Source organism: Epinephelus moara, chromosome 20, assembly GCF_006386435.1.
Source record: "Epinephelus moara isolate mb chromosome 20, YSFRI_EMoa_1.0, whole genome shotgun sequence".
NCBI classification, from domain to species: domain Eukaryota; kingdom Metazoa; phylum Chordata; class Actinopteri; order Perciformes; family Serranidae; genus Epinephelus; species Epinephelus moara.
In genome coordinates, this window is record NC_065525.1 from 40,613,494 (window position 1) to 40,630,134 (window position 16,641).

Consider the following 16,641-nt stretch of genomic DNA (forward strand, 5'->3'; position numbering starts at 1 on the left):
TTGACTTAAATAAAAGTACAAAAGTATCAGCATCAAAACTTAAAGCACAAAAAGTAAAAGTACTCGCTATACAGAACGGCAAGTTTCAGAATAATAACGATTATTAGATCATAATCACTGATGCATTGTTGTGCTCATCACTTTAAAGGTCCAGTGTGTAGGATTCAGGGGGATATATTGGCAGAAATGGAATATAATAGAAGAAGTATGTTCACCTCTGTTAGGAAATTGGTTGGGTGTTGAATGTGTGACCAGGCGGAAGACGTGCTTTCCCTCTTGTCCTACAGGGGGAGACATGGAGCAAACTGCTGCTCACCTACACCGACAAACTGAAGCCGAAGAAGACATTCAGACTTTGGAGGCAACAAAACAAAGCTCATGTTGGTGTTTTAACTCTTCTGCATGGATGCAGTTAGCTCTACATTTAAGCCAGCTCCTGTAAAGTTGAATTTATGTCTTTTACTGCATTAGTGAAACATTTCTGTGTGTGACTTCATGGAGACCAAAGCGCGTGCTGTGCTGAATGTGGTTCCTCCTTACGGACATGTTGTTGCCAGCGAGAAATGGAGGAACTCGTCCCTCATTCAAAGCTTAAAGGGTAATAAGAGCCTATTTTATTGTTAATGTCTGTATTATTTGTTTAATTTAAAAAAACAAAAACAACAACAGACAAACGCCAACCTGTCAGCATGTAACGTTAGCTAACGTCTGTGCCGTTTACACTTTACGCGGATACAACTAACTTATGCCAAACCCCATTCAAAAATATCAGTGTATAAATTTGTTTCGCTTTTATTTACACAAAAATGTAGTGTAGAGTACGGCTGTACAACACCTCTTAATCAAATACTCCCACTCTTCAATTCGGCTCACATGTCAGTAGTTTAAAATGGTTTAATAATGTAAACACAGCTTTTATAATCCATGCACACTACAGTGCATCCTGGTTAAAGACTGCGGCAAAGTGACTTTTACAGAAAAAAAACGTTGCTGAGGGATGGTATTAATGCCGATATGAAAAGTGTTCAATATAACGTCAGACGAGCCCCCTATGATGTAAATACATCTTTATTAACACCGTCTCTTCGTGGATTAGAGTAGCGTTTATTACGTTTTTGAATGGAGTTCTGCGTGAAAGGCAAACACACTTGAACATGAAAAAAAAGATGGCCTCCTTAAAATCTGAACACCTGAGTTTGATAAATAAGTTTAAGTAATGCATATCTTTCTGTATATCTCTTGTTTTCTGTTGCATTGTGAGCATTTTCCTTTCAACACTACCTTAAATTTTGGCACCTGGTGTGGTCTTCTGCTGCTGTAGCCCATCTGCTTCAAGGTTGGACAAGGTGTTGTTGCTTCAGAGATGGTCTTCTGCAGACCTTGGTTGTAACCAGTGGTTATTTGACTTCCTGTTACCTTTCTATCACCTTGAACCAGTCTGACCATTCCCCTCTGACCTCTGGCATCAACAAGACATTTTGGCTGTTTTTGGGACCATCCTCTGTAAACCTTAGAGATGGTTGTGTGTGAAAATCCCAGTAGATCAACTGTTTCTGAAATACTCAGACCAGCCCGTCTAGCACCAACAACCATGCCATGTTAAAAGTCACTTAAATCACCTTTCTCCCCCATTCTGGTGCTCCGTTTGAACCTCAGCAGGTTGTCTCAACTATGTCTACATGCCTAAATGCATTGAGTTGCTGCCATGTGATTGGCTGATTAGNTATTAGTGCATGTGTGAATGAATAAACGAGAGGCATCAACGTAAATTTCTTTGTAGAAAGGCGCTTTAAGAAATTAAGTCCATTTACTTGTATTAGTTTACAGCGCAGCCTTGCCACATCCAATATGGCGGCGACGTTGACGTACGGCTCAGTGCTCAGTGCGGCATCTACGTATATATGTCTATGACGCCGACAGCCAGTGTTTATGGGTGATTCCACGAAACCGGTGCCTTTTCAACTTTGAAAAGTTAAAATTTAAAATAACTTTAATCACCTCTTTTTTTTAATATGCATGAAGTAAGAACATCTTAAAGTGACAGAAAAAAGTATTGTGCCATCTCAGGCTATTTAATTTAATATTTTATGACTGTTTTCCTAAATGTTTTGATAGCTTTGTCAACCCTGTTACAGACATAAGCATTATCATATACTACATTTCTAATTTGAAATATGTAATATATTTCACATATATGAGCAGTGCATGAGTCCCTCTCTTTACTGAGATTATTTTCTGATTTTAGTTTTTTCTCCCAATATGATATTTTTTCATTTTGATGAACAAGAGCACCCTATGTTTGGATGGCGATCACAATTCTTTTAAGAAAACAATATATTTTCAGAGTAGAAATCTTGAAATAATGCCCCAATCAAAAATATAATATAGTCTAAATTATAATATTAAGAGTTGAAAAGCAATTGGAATTGCCATTTGTTACATTTTTATCCATTTACCGACAATAACAGGATTGACATTATGATAACAGGAGTGACAAGGATAACGGGGATGACGGGACACACGTGTGCGTATACTGCACCTTTTCACAGTATTGTGTAGTAGTACAAGTTTTGCCCACAAGGTTGATTAGCATTGTATTAGTGACATTACACATTCATTCTACATTTCAAGGAGGTCTAAATTTTCATCGCTGTTCCATGCATGCATCATTGACAAGCACTTTGGAAGAAAAATATTTTATTGAAACATTTTCATATTTCTCATTAGCATTCAAACCAATTGGATCATATAAAATCTGTGTTTTTTTATGAGTATCTAACATTTCATTTAACATAGTAAAGTTTTACATTAAAGAGTAACTAAACCCTAAAACCATTTTTTCAGCTGATAATCATTGTTTCTGGTTGTATAGTAGTGTTACTGACTGATCCTGCTCAAAATCTTGACAGTTTAGTGCAAACTGTTGAAAATCTACATTTTATTTTAAAAATGTGGTATGGAGCGCCCTCTACAGCTTAAAACCTGGTTACTACATTTGAATTTACATTACATTACATTGGGGTGAATCACATCACTAACCGTCCACGCTAAAGCCTGCCCTCCTCCCTTTACTCCTCCTCCACTTACTATAAAACCATTCTGAGTATATGTGCGGGGCGGTGAGGGAGGGATGTGGAGGGCCACTGTGCGGTGAGAGAGAGCCGAGCCTCGGGGGTATATGTGCGGCCGCGAGGGAGGGAGGGGTGGATGGATGGATGGATGCAGTGGGCTGCTGCGCGGTGAACCCAGGCTCCCAGAGAGGGAGAAATAGAACCAAGTAGGATAAAATAAGTCAAAGTGTGGAGAAGGGGACCGGCTGAGCTCCGGCCGCCTTCCCTTCTGCCCGTGTGACACAGTTAGGGGTGGTTTTCCAAGCCAACATCGGCACAATGGATATAAGCTCCACTGTCAGCAGGGTGAAAAAAAGTCTAGTGTGGAGATGGGGAGAAGGGTGAACAGGGGGAAAGAGGCCGAGCTCCAGCCGCCTTCCCTTCTGCCCGTGTGACACAGTTAGGGGGGTTTTTCCAAGCCACCATCGGCACAATGAAAATAAGTCGAAGTGTGGAGGAGAGGGATCAGATAAAGAGGCCGACCTCTGGGGAAGCCCTCTCCTCTCTCCCCGCAGCGAGGGACAATCTTCAATTCGCCCCCTTCCTCAGCTGCTCGCCTGCCCCCCCCCCTCAGCTCCGCCTATCTTTTCTGAATTTTTTAAAATCAAGCTGTGAGCGGAGTAATGCCCAGAGAGGGGGGTGTAGTTCCCCTTTAAAAGTTTTACATCAAAAGAAGTAACACAATTCTTCAAAGGCAGTGAAGCAAAAACAGAACAACTTGCATATAACAACATTTTTGGTGCAGAGACTGCATGAGAACTTTGCCCTTCTTTCGGGATCTGCATCTCGGCGAGCACGATATTGTCTCTGCCTTTCTGCTGCACTTAATGGCATATTACTTTCATCTGTAAACATGTATTTAAGTGTAAATATACAGTAGAATCATCAGCACAACACAATAATGCCTAAACAGTATAAATAAGGAAATAAACTAAGGAACATCACTAAATTACATTAAAATACCTACACATCCTATATGATACTTAGGAATCAAACAGCAGTAAATATAAATGTGACTAATATGCTAGCCTCAGTAAATGATATGGGTAAACATTAATAATACACACATAACCTTAAAATATGTTTTAATTTTATTAAGCTGACCTTTAAAGACAGGGAAACTAGGCTAAACCCTGATCTATGTCACCCCTGTTGCGCTAAAAAAGTAACATGGTTGACAGTAACAGGTTGACCATTTTAATCAAATGCGCTCATTGCTAGCTAAAAGCTAATGTTCACAAAGCACATGTTGTGTACTTTAAAAGGTTATTATTTGTAGATTTTGATTATATTGTGAGAAATTTGAAAATTATTTTGATTTATATGTTGAAAAATGATAACAGGACTGACATGGTATGGTTGTCCCCCCTGGTCAAATATTGTAAAACATCAAAAATAGTACATCAGAAGTGGGAGAAACTTACTTGTCTTTGAGGTGCTAGCATCCAGTTTAAATGATGATGCAACTTCCTGTAAATTATGGCATTTCTGGAAAGTACCATTATTTTACAGGGGTATTTTGGTGAGGATAACAGGGTTGACATGAAATCAGGGGACACAGATAAATGTACATATATTTTAAAAAATAGTATATATTTATGCCAAAAACATTGTTTAACAATAAGTTCACACATAAAACAATATGTAAATGGGAAAAAAAGAATTTTTTCCCCACATTTTATGAATTAAAGGTCCTGCTGAAGTAAAACTATTCTAGTGAGGGACAGGCCGAAAACCTCACTCTCATCAGTATAAAGTTGTTTTATATATTTAAAATATTATTTAATTTACTTTAATTTTATGTTATATGACAGGCAGACAGCAAAGTTATACTTTAAGAATTACATATTTATAAATTATTTTAAACTTTTATGACTGCTTACCTCTTTGGGCCACTAAAGGGCACCAATTCCATGGAATGACCCTTATATTGGTAGGGACAATACAGAAGGGGCTGAATATTGGAAGGGATGTGTCCCTACCGTCCCTACCCAATCCTACGCCTACTTGTAGTAGTACTGCTTCTCCTACAGTACTTCTCCTGTACATGTTTTGATTAATCACTACTTTTACATACCTTCAGCTACAGAAACCATTCAAATGTCAAAACGTTCAGCTCTGTGAGGATTTTCAGATGTTTGTGGCAATTTGTTTGATATTTCTGCACTTTCTGCATTTTCAGGCATGGTCTTGAATTCATTTCAGCATTCAGCATCCACACGCATGTTCCGCAGGAAATGCATTTTCTAGTTAATTTATGAAATACTCAACTTTTGGGGGGAATTTTTTCCCCATTCAAATGGATGGCAGAATGTTCAAATTTACCACAAATTAAAGTCATTTCAAGCATGTTCAACTCCTATCTCCTCATTCATACCTTCACATAGAAACTCAATTCAAACCTTAAAATGTCCCACATGTTGTGTACATTGTGGGTTCGATTCAACTTTCAAAACACAATTTAACTTTTTAAAATTTTTAAACTTGTTTGAAGCTTGGTTAAAAACGCCCTTTTCAGGTTTTTCACATATGGGTGTATTGGACAGAATCTTCTGAGCGAGAGTGGAGGACTCAACTGTCAGAGTGCAGAGAGCTTCCTCAATATTTCTCTCCAACTCGCTGTCACGCCCACAATTGCTACTCTACATACATCATTTTTGGTCAAAGTGGAGTAAAACTTGCGCTTTTTCAAACACTGTTTCTTCAGAAGCAAACAGACTTATACATTTGTCACATTGAGCCTGAAAGTTAGAGAAACTCCACTAACTGACGCTGTTGAGCTCAGTGTTAAGTGAGACCAGAAATCTCTGGAGGACAGCTGATCGTGCCAGTTATCTAACCCACTAGTACACTCATGATTGTTTAAAGTACAAACCAGTGTTAATTTTGTCAACTAAAACTTAAACCAAAACTTTTCACTGATGACCCTTTATTCCGTGACTAATTTGTGACGAGAACGTAAATTTAATAAGTACTGACAACAAAAACTAAAACGAAATCTCTCTTCATTATAAAATGATGAGTGAAAACGTGACGAAAAAGGTGACGCTGGCCGGACAGACAATCTGGATTACAACCATCCTCAATGCCTTGATTGTTTTCCTTTTTAACCAATTAATTATCTTAACTCAAATTCAAACTCTCAGTCTATCTTTCTGCCCTCCGCGCGGTGGCGGTGCACGTCCAGTTTTGCCACACAGAAGCCTTGGCTCCACAGCAGGAAGCCGGGAACAACAACGCCTGTAAAACTCTGTAAAAGTACACCAAAGCATACATTTTCGTTTCCAAATGTTTATTTGAAAATGAAACCATTAATACGGTCAATAAAAAAACATTTTGTTAATAATAAAAAACGAATGTAATCTCAACAGTGACCGCGCCAGCTGGGCTGAACTGCACCCAATGTTCATTCATTCATTCAATCTCGTATTCAGTGCGTGTGTGTGTGTGTGTGTGTTAGTATGTCAGAGAGGAGGCGTATCAATAAAAAAAAAAAGTTTCCACTAATTATTTTGGTGTTTATTTCTTTTATTCTTACGTTTTTTTTATATAAATGCGTAATTTAGCCAACAATATTATAGACCAAAAGTTAATCTAATTTATTATTGTAGAATGTATTTAGCAAATCACAACATTCAACCGGAGACACAGCACAGCATAGCATGCAAAAAAAAAAAAAAAAACATTATAAAAAGCCGACAAATAGTGTTGTAGGGTTGTCAGTCCTATTCTATAGTCTGTAATATTTTTTTTATTTTATCATAACTTCTCGGAAATTACTCAAAAATGCATTTTTTGTGTGCTTCTGAGCACACGGGCAGCATAAACAATGAAGTTACTATGACGCCCTTGGGGGGGCGCTGTAATCCTGGCGGTCCTAGTGTTAACAAACACTGAATTAAAATGGGCATATGATTAAATGTGTTTGCTAGGTTTTGATGCCCTTGTAAGAAAATACTAAATTAAAATGGGCATAATAACAGTTAAGCTGTGATGATCTTCTTTTGTTGTCTTAAGAGGATTGGAGTTTTTATTCTTGCAGGTTGTAAGTCATTTGTTGTACAAATATACAGAAAATAAACAAGAACCTGTGAAGGACATGATTATGTATTGCACTTTTTCTAACAAGCCTTAGACATTCATTTTTATTATACAAGAGTAATTTTAATTTTATATTTTTTATTTTTTTTAATTTTATTACTTTTATTAATCCCCCTGAGGGGAAATTCAGTTTTTTCACTCTTGCTGTCAAGAGTATGGTACATTCTTAGTTTAAATGACTAAACACACAGTTAAAGGTATGCTTACAATGGAGGTTTTACTACCATGACAAATATCCTTTTGCAAAATCTATTACAGTATAACAAAATTGTCAAATTACGTCAAAAGACTAAAATGAGACTAAACTAAAACTGATTTCCACTGACTAAATTTGAACTAAAACAAAACAAAACTAAAAGACTAAAAGGTGACTTTAACTAAATCCAGTCTTTGGTGAGTGACTAAGACTAAAATGAAATTAAAAATTCTTGTCAAAATTAACACTGGTACAAACTCAAATTTCACACTGCTTATTTGTCAGGTTGTCCTCTCTCTCTGAGTATACAAATTGTAACAATCTGAGTTTTTGTTTTTAAGGAAAGGCCAGCAGCTTGAGAGACGTGCTTCAACTAAATCTCTGAGATTATCTGCCTCACCCAGGAGTCACGTAGCAGTTAGCAGTGAGCTCATAGGTCCAGGTTGATATTCACACACACACACACACACACACACACACACACACACACACACAGGACTGAAGACATTTTACAAAATGCCATAGGCTGGCGCTAATAACGTTAGCATGTTGTACTTGCTTGGAAAACGTGTTTAGTATAAGACAGTTGTTTTGTAGGTGAATGTTGTGAGTTGTAATGGAGCCAAATTATGTACTGTTACCTTTGTTACATGTTGCTGTTGTCCCTGGCTTTATATGAGAAGAGGAAAAGATCGCTAGATGCTAGGCTAATTTATACAATGTAAAATTAAGGACCTCCAGTTTGTTCAGTAGACTTGTTCTAATAACGTTAGCATGTTGTATTGGTGGGGGAAATGTGTCCAGATAAAGACAAGTGTTTGTAAGTTCTGCGATTTATAGTGAAGCCAATTTGCATACCTGTGTTTGAAATTGTCTCTGTTAAGCCATATTTAATGTGTGTTTTTAATCAACTATATTCACCTCATTTTTCACCGTCACACGGAGGCAAAACAGAACGCAGCCAGCTTGCGTATTTTTTGTGCGACACTTCCGGTCCAGCACTCTTCACCACTGTGTAAATGTCCCATGGTATTTTCTACAGTGACGTTACTGCGCACATGGAAATGTTTACATTACTTAAAGCAATTTTAAGGACTACCTTTAAATATTTGAAGGGTCATTATACGAAAACATGCCATTTTGTGTCTCGAACAAAACTGTGCTATAAATGTCAATAAACAATAAATACACTATAATCATTTTAGAATGTATTTTCCATGATATCTCTTGTAACATTAAAACAATGTAAAATTTTATTTATTTTGTTTTCAAAGAGTTTTAAACACCTTTTTGTATGAGGCATCATTCAAAAACTGTAAAAATGGCCTGTCGCTCAATATGATTGTTCTACTTTTACTAGGTATTAAGGCCCAAAAAAGTCAAACTATCATAAAAACATAAACTTATATATAAAGTCTCAAGTGTCCTTTCATTATTCATGAATGGGTTTTATTCTTAATATATGTAAAATGTTGTAAAAAACATCAATTTAGTCGGGTCGCCAGGTAGTCGTCAACCCTGTTACTTTTAAGAGATAATGGACTGCTCCCAAAGTTGCATCATTTCCTGGGAGTGAAATCAGCTTCCTTTTGTGAACATGCTGGTAAAAAGACAAGAAAGTGTCCTCTTCTTTTCATGATTTTTCTTATAGTTATAATAATATATATATATAATATATATATATAATATAATAATGTTTGACAGAGGGGGACGAGCTAATTGTGTCAGCCCTGTTTCCACAAAAAGACATGTTAAAAAGATATTTGTTAGAAATTTTTAATGTACATAAATAACATGATATAAGCCTCTAATGAATGCACACCATGTGGTCTCATGACCTTCACCACATAGCTAGTAATGGCTGCCAAGAACATTTTTCATCAACCCTGTTACCGTCAACCCTGTTACCATTCTAGCGTAAAAGGGTTGATGGTAACGGGGTTGACAAAAGTATGGTTTTGCGAGTACATGAAAATATACTTTCCTTACCAATAGTAGACATGATATACATGGTTTTACAAGTTTCATCGCTAGCTGAGAGGGAAATTGAAAAAATGGTGCACTTGGTAACAAGTTTTTGAAATTAGACATGGTGTTAAACTTGGTGGATTGGTCCAACATGTTCCAACATGGAACCCATTAAAATTTGGAGCAGATCCAAATCTACGGTGAGGGCCATATTGAAATTTGTGGCTATCCCAACTTGGTTTTTGAAAACCTTATACCCATACCTTACACTATGCCAAATTTCAAAAACTTGTCACCAAGTGTACAATTTTTTTTCAATTTCCCTCTCAGCTAGCGATGAAACCTGTAAAACCGTGAATATAATGTCTACTATTGGTAAGGAAAGTATATTTTCATGTACTCGCAAAACCATACTTTTGTTAACCCTGTTACGTTACGTGTTGGCAAAGGTCCTTAAAAACGTCCTTGTCAAGACTTTTGAACGTTTCTTTCAAAATCTTCTCCCTCAATTTCAGCCCATATCTTGTCAAACAGGCGGTCAGCTATGAGACGTGGGTTGGTGTCCATCCCTGCTTTCTTAAAGGTCCTCGAAACCAGCTTCTGTACAAGGACCCTGACAGACAATTTGTTGATGTTTGTCTGTGAATCCTGTTCAGGTTCAGCAGCTGTCTCTTCAGACACTACAAGTGCAGGTGTTAGTGACACTGACTCACTGTCTCTCTGAGCCTGTTCCCTTTTCTGTGCCCAGACTGCTGGAGTATTGGACTAACTGATGTCCCTTTCACTCTCCAGGGAGGTGACAGGTAACATCAGGTCACACTCCAAGTCGGGGATATCCTCCAGAAAAGGGTCTCTGATGTCAATGACCTCATCGCCCAATAGTTCCTGGGCAGCTTCAGTGACATTTTCCGCTCCTGATAATCCTAGAGTTGCATATATCTCTGCTAGAAGGCTGCTCTCTGTTGGTGTCTCCATGCCTTCCATAGCCATGCTTTCCAGAGGGACAGCGGTCAGGTCTGCGCTCTCAGCAGACCTGATGTCCTCACTGGAGGCGACTGAGGCAGTGGGAGACACCGCCTCCTGTGACATGCAGGCAGATGAAGCCAAGTCCTGTCCCAAATCCTCAACAAACTCCAGAGGATCAGAGGTCAGGTCTGCTGTCTCAGCAGCCTTGGTCCTACTGGAGCAGATCTTATCCCTGGGTCTTGTTCCAAAACAGCGCTCCCAGGAGCACTTGAATGCAGGCTTCATGTGTATGCAAATACAATGATAACGACTGATGATAAATAAATAAATAAATAAATAAATAAATAGCAGCAATAAATAAATACATAGCAGCAATAAATAAATACAAATACAATGATAACGATTGATGATGAATAAATAAATAGCAGCAATAAATAAATAGAAATACAATGATAACAATTGATGATGAATAAATAAATAGCAGCAATAAATAAATAAATAAATAGAAATACAGTGATAACACATAACACAGGTGCAGGTATAGCATGTGTTTCTCCTCTATCCTCAGCAAACTCTCGCCGGAGGTCAAAAACGTCTCTCAGCTCTGCCTCCATCTTTTGTTGGGTGGGACAAACTGCTGAGCACTCACCTTCAACCTCCGACTGAGAGCATTCCTCAGCCTCCCACCTTTGGACTGACTGCATCAGGGCTTCAGTATCATGATAAGCCCTTTCCACAATCTCTGTGAGGGCTATGGCCTGTTCTTCAGAGAGGACAAATGTCTCCCCCTGCTGCTCTGTACAGCACCGCTGAGTGTCAAAAAACCTCATCACATTATCCCTCAGTGTCTCCCTGTAGGAGCCAGCCACTGAGGGTGTACCTCCAGCCAAATTGATTTTAGCCTCTTCCTCTGCCTGCCACCTGCTGAATGCCTGCATCATCTCAGTAACAAACTGAAATGAGCAGTCCCACTCTGAGGCAGACATGTCGTTTTGTTCTGCTTAGTCTCCCACGCTGTCGCTGAAATGTTATGGCTGTATCTCCATCATATCTGGATCCGGACGACTCTGTCTCAGCACCTGTTGGGAAAAAATAATATTTTTCAAATGTCAAAACCATTCAAATGGTTCATTCAGTTCTTTAAGGACATTAATACTTTATTATTTTCTACTTTTTATGCTATTTAAAGGCTCAGTGTGTAAAAATGGTGAGTAACAGTGACATCAGCGGTCAAATTCTAGATGGCAGGGCTCACTCGCACTCACTCGCTCGCCCCTCCTGTCGGGTAAGTGACGGTGGCCTCGTAGGATAAAAAGTCTTGCGCAGACAGCAGAGATCCATCCACGAGTTTTTCGAGTTTTTCAGGAGTAGGCCTATCTAGCGACGAGGTGAATATTTATTTAGGAATCTAAACCATGTTACGATGTTGTAGCGACCCTGCAGTAAATGTTCTGTTATAATGTCAGTGTTCTGTGAGTTAATGGCAAGTTTGGGATTGAATGAGTATAGGTAGGGGAGCGGGGTGCGAGTGTGACGGGAATGAGGGCTGTGTGAGTGCGCGACGCGTGCTGGTGTGTGTATGAGCGAGCTGGAGGAGAGAGCAGCAGTGCACAGTTTGAGTTACAGCTAACGTAAGTTTTTGTTTGTTGGTTGTTTTGGCGTGGTTATGGCCAACAGTAACCTGTACTGTTCCTTAATAAACGGTGGTTTGCCGAATAACTGCATCATCCTTTCCACACGTCCTGGCGGACGCTACAATATGTTATAGCTTACCAGTGACATATAGGTTATCTGTGAGATAAATGTTAGGAGTGTTTTATTTCTAATTGTTTTGGTAACACGAGCAAACATTAGCACAGTAATGCTAAAATAACACGTTTTATGTGATAGTCACGACACAGTGCGGCAAATGTAGGTTGGTACGATTATAATATATGCGTTTCCAGAGTGTTCTTCCACAGGAGTTCAAATAAAATAAGCAACGCCGATATTCACTCGCGTTTTGTCCCGTCCTCGCTTATCTGATCTTTTTCTTTTATTTGGTGCCGTGGTTTCCCTCTTACGGGGCAAAACATGTGTGTGGTCCTCCATTTAAAGTGCGACAGAATCATAAAAGTACAAAGCAGGTTCACGCAGAAGCGCCCTGGATTGATCTTCACCTTCTCCAGTGACGGCAAGTTCTGGATAAACGCGAAGCGCGTATATCCCTTTCGGCCACTGTATTCAAATATGGCGACGCAAGATGGCAGCCTCCAGCAGACCGCGCCCTGCCTGTGTATATATAGAGAAATCATTCTAAGCCTATGAGAAAGCTTCCATTTGTATGTGAATTGCATTACACTTTAGTAAATATATATTTTATGAAAGCAATAGTTGATATTTGCTAATAAACAACCATGTAACTTACACATTGTAACTTTAAAGTCTGAACTACTGCTGCTACTACTGGGCGTAGGTTTGATTTTCACATTGGTAGGGACATAAAAGTGCTCCATGCCGGTGACCTGTACATTGATGATTTTTTTAATGCAATTTCACGTCATGTGAAACTGATCACTGCTTTATAATGCATATTTAGATATCTACACTAAATACAAGAATGTCTTGGTAAATGTATTCTCTAATGTTATCAGTTACATGAATATACACTACAGTGTGTAGTTATGTATTTAACAGAAAGTAGTTATTGTTGCCATGGTATATCTCCAGTGGCTGCTGCTACTACCCAAACCCTGGCGCCATCAGGCCAGTAGTATTACCCCCAGTGAATCCTGTCAACCAATCACATGGCAGTATGGTACTGTCCAACAATCAAATAACAGTATACTCCGAAGGGGCGTAACTTAAGTACTAGCCTGTGGTCTGCAGTTGGGTTGGTAATAGTGATCCGAATTGATATTGATATCGGGTAAAAACATATATTATGCATGAATCAATATTTTTACTTACCCCTAGTCACAATACTGAATCTCACTATCAACATATATCCTTCACGATTCAATCTCACCTGTGAGGCTCCTGTCTCTCCTCTATCTCCTCCCGTCTCTCTTCCATTTCCTTCTGTCTCTCTTCCTGCCTCTCCTCCTCCATCTCCTCCAGTCTCTCTATTACTTGTCATCTGACAAAAAATATATTGATGCAAGACATGTGAACAGTGGGACAATTTGAGATGCAACAGTCATAGATTTTGATTGTTGTAGCCTGAGGAAAACATACTGTATGTTTTACAATTGAGTAATTCATTAAATAACATCTGAATGTATATAGGCTAAAGAACAGCAATAATGTCAACACAAGTTAGTCAGCTTCATCATGTCAAACATAAATAATACAACTGTGTGCAAAATGTTGCACTTACACCCAATATCTATTACATCAATATGACTGGGAGCAGTGGATTTCTATTCTCCTAAGTCTCTCCCTCACACACCATGGATGCTGAAGACTGTCACTGAAGGAGCTATTATTTATAGTGTTTACACTTTATTTATTCAGACTGTTTCTATTATGTCATCTTACTACGTGTCATCACTACATGACATCTATGATTGCTGATGGAGCACGTGAAGTGGAATTTTATGTTCTCTGGCATATAATATTGATCTAGTAGTTGCCAAACTTAGCTCAGCTAGTATTAGCTCGTTAGCATCTCATTATCTCACTTAGCAAAGAGTTGCCAAGGAACGCCATTCAGTTAGCCTAACATCAACATGTGTTGACAGAAAATACGATACTTTAAGCTTATTTACTTAATCAGCCGACTCACATCTGTTTTCATCCGGTTCATCAACGACTGTTGTTGGTGCTGGGCCTGCTGGCGTTTCATTTTTCATCCGCGAAATCTGCACGTGTTTGTTTGTAGAATGCAAACTTGAAATGTACGCTGTGCGCGCGACATATCAGGACCATAGACAGTCACAGATCACTGGCGCGCGTTCACACTCGGTGCTCCGTGTGTGGAGCGCGAGCGGTGACGCGCATGTGTGTGTCGTTCCCTCACGAACTGACGTGAACTGTACGGTGACACGCACCCACAAAGTCAGTGGAGAGAGCGGCGCTGGGGAGCATAGACATAATAAAGAAAACTTAAAAACTTTTTATTATATCTATGCTGGGGAGGACCACACGTTACCAAAATAACGGTAGAGCCAATCGATGAGCAATACGAGGTTAGAGGCGGGACATATGGTAGACACCAACGATTGTTAACCCTTTGTGAACCATATTGAGCGGACGCCGACCATAGACATATATCATACATACATACATATATCTTTTGTCCATATAGTGCTGGTCTCCAGCACCTGCTGAGCATATGTTCACAGTATGGTACTGAATGTGACATTAAGTATAATGCAAAGAAAAGCAATGTGATGATTGTCCGTAGTAGGGAGGACAGACGATCAATCTTTCCTGATTTTTTTCTGTCAGACTCAGCCCTCACAGAGTGTGATGAGGTGAAATATCTCGGTCACTACATGACAAATGATCTCTCTGATGACAAGGATATTCATAGACAATGTCGAAAAATGTATGCTCAAGCAAACATGCTGTTGCGCAAATTCAGCATGTGCTCAGTGGATATAAAGATTTGTCTGTTTAAAGCATTCTGTACTTCTCTTTATACTGCCCACTTGTGGTGTCGATACAAGAAAAGCAGCATGCAGAGACTCACTGTGGCTTACAATGATTGTATGAGGTTGCTGCTTAAGGCTCCAAGAAGTTGCAGTGCAAGTCATATGTTTGCTAGTGTTGGGGTCCCTACCTGTGCCACAGTGATACGGAATCTGATGTATAGATTCATATGTAGAATATCGAACTCATTAAATTGTATTATTTCATGCCTAATTGACCCTGCACTCAGCTCAGTCAGGTTCACGTCTAAGATGTGGAGTCACTGGCGATCTTGCCTGTACACTTGTGTGTGACTCTTATATTTTATTTTCTGTACATCACTGTTTTATTGTGTATTGTTGTTATCTTTTTTTAAATTGTGTATGTTGTTTGTCTTGCTCTGTGCTATGGACCTCTCCTTGAGATGTGTCTTTAATAAAGTATGAATTGAATTGAATTGAATATACGTAGACGGCGCATCGAATGGGTTTGCCCGCTGCTGCGATACGTCAAAGCCCCCGCCATATTGGATGTGGCAAGGCTGTGCTGTAAACTAATACAAGTAAATGGACTTAATTTCATAAAACGCCTTTCTACAAAGAAATTTACGTCAGTGTCTCTCGTTTATTCATTCACACACACACTAACATACTTGGGAAACAGTTAGGCACCTAAAACAATGTATTTGATCTTCTCAGATGGATCTTCTCAGTTTGTTGGTTGTTTTGGCGTGGTTACGGCCAACAGTAACCTGTACTGTTCAGTAATAAACAGTGGTTTGCAGAATAACTGCGTCATCCTTTCCACATGTCCTGACGGACGCTATGTATATACATATATATGTATACATATATATATATATATATATATTCACCACAGCAGGTAAGCCGACAGTATAGCCGTTTTTGTATTTAGCTAACGTTAGCTAATGTGTGTGTCTGTATATGTATATATATATATATATATATATATGTACTGTGTATTGTTTTTCGGCACTATCTTGTTCTCTATAGCTGATGTAATGTGAATTACTCCTGTGTGGGATCAATAAAGTTCTTATCTTAGCCATCTGAGAAGATCAAATACATTGTTTTTGGTGCCTAACTGTTTCCCAAGTATATTAGTGCATGTGTGAATGAATAAACGAGAGGCATCAACGTAAATTTCTTTGTAGAAAGGCGCTTTAAGAAATTAAGTCCATTTACTTGTATTAGTTTACAGCGCAGCCTTGCCACATCCAATATGGCGGCGACGTTGACGTACGGCTNGCCTAACTGTTTCCCAAGTATATTAGTGCATGTGTGAATGAATAAACGAGAGGCATCAACGTAAATTTCTTTGTAGAAAGGCGCTTTAAGAAATTAAGTCCATTTACTTGTATTAGTTTACAGCGCAGCCTTGCCACATCCAATATGGCGGCGACGTTGACGTACGGCCCAGTGCTCAGTGCGGCATCTACGTATATATGTCTATGACGCCGACAGCCAGTGTTTATGGGTGATTCCACGAAACCGGTGCCTTTTCAACTTTGAAAAGTTAAAATTTAAAATAACTTTAATCACCTCTTTTTTTTAATATGCATGAAGTAAGAACATCTTAAAGTGACAGAAAAAAGTATTGTGCCATCTCAGGCTATTTAATTTAATATTTTATGACTGTTTTCCTAAATGTTTTGATAGCTTTGTC

At 38.8% G+C, this 16,641-nt stretch overlaps 1 long non-coding RNA gene across 1 annotated transcript; it reads right to left on the bottom strand.

Annotated features, from left to right (window-relative positions):
• Positions 1-10,679: 10,679 nt before the first annotated feature.
• LOC126408606 (uncharacterized) lies at positions 10,680-14,219 on the bottom strand. Its single transcript, XR_007571911.1, has 3 exons — positions 14,108-14,219; positions 13,349-13,459; positions 10,680-11,420 (listed from the first exon to the last, which is right to left on the bottom strand). It is a non-coding gene; the product is annotated as an uncharacterized LOC126408606 (long non-coding RNA).
• Positions 14,220-16,641: the final 2,422 nt, after the last annotated feature.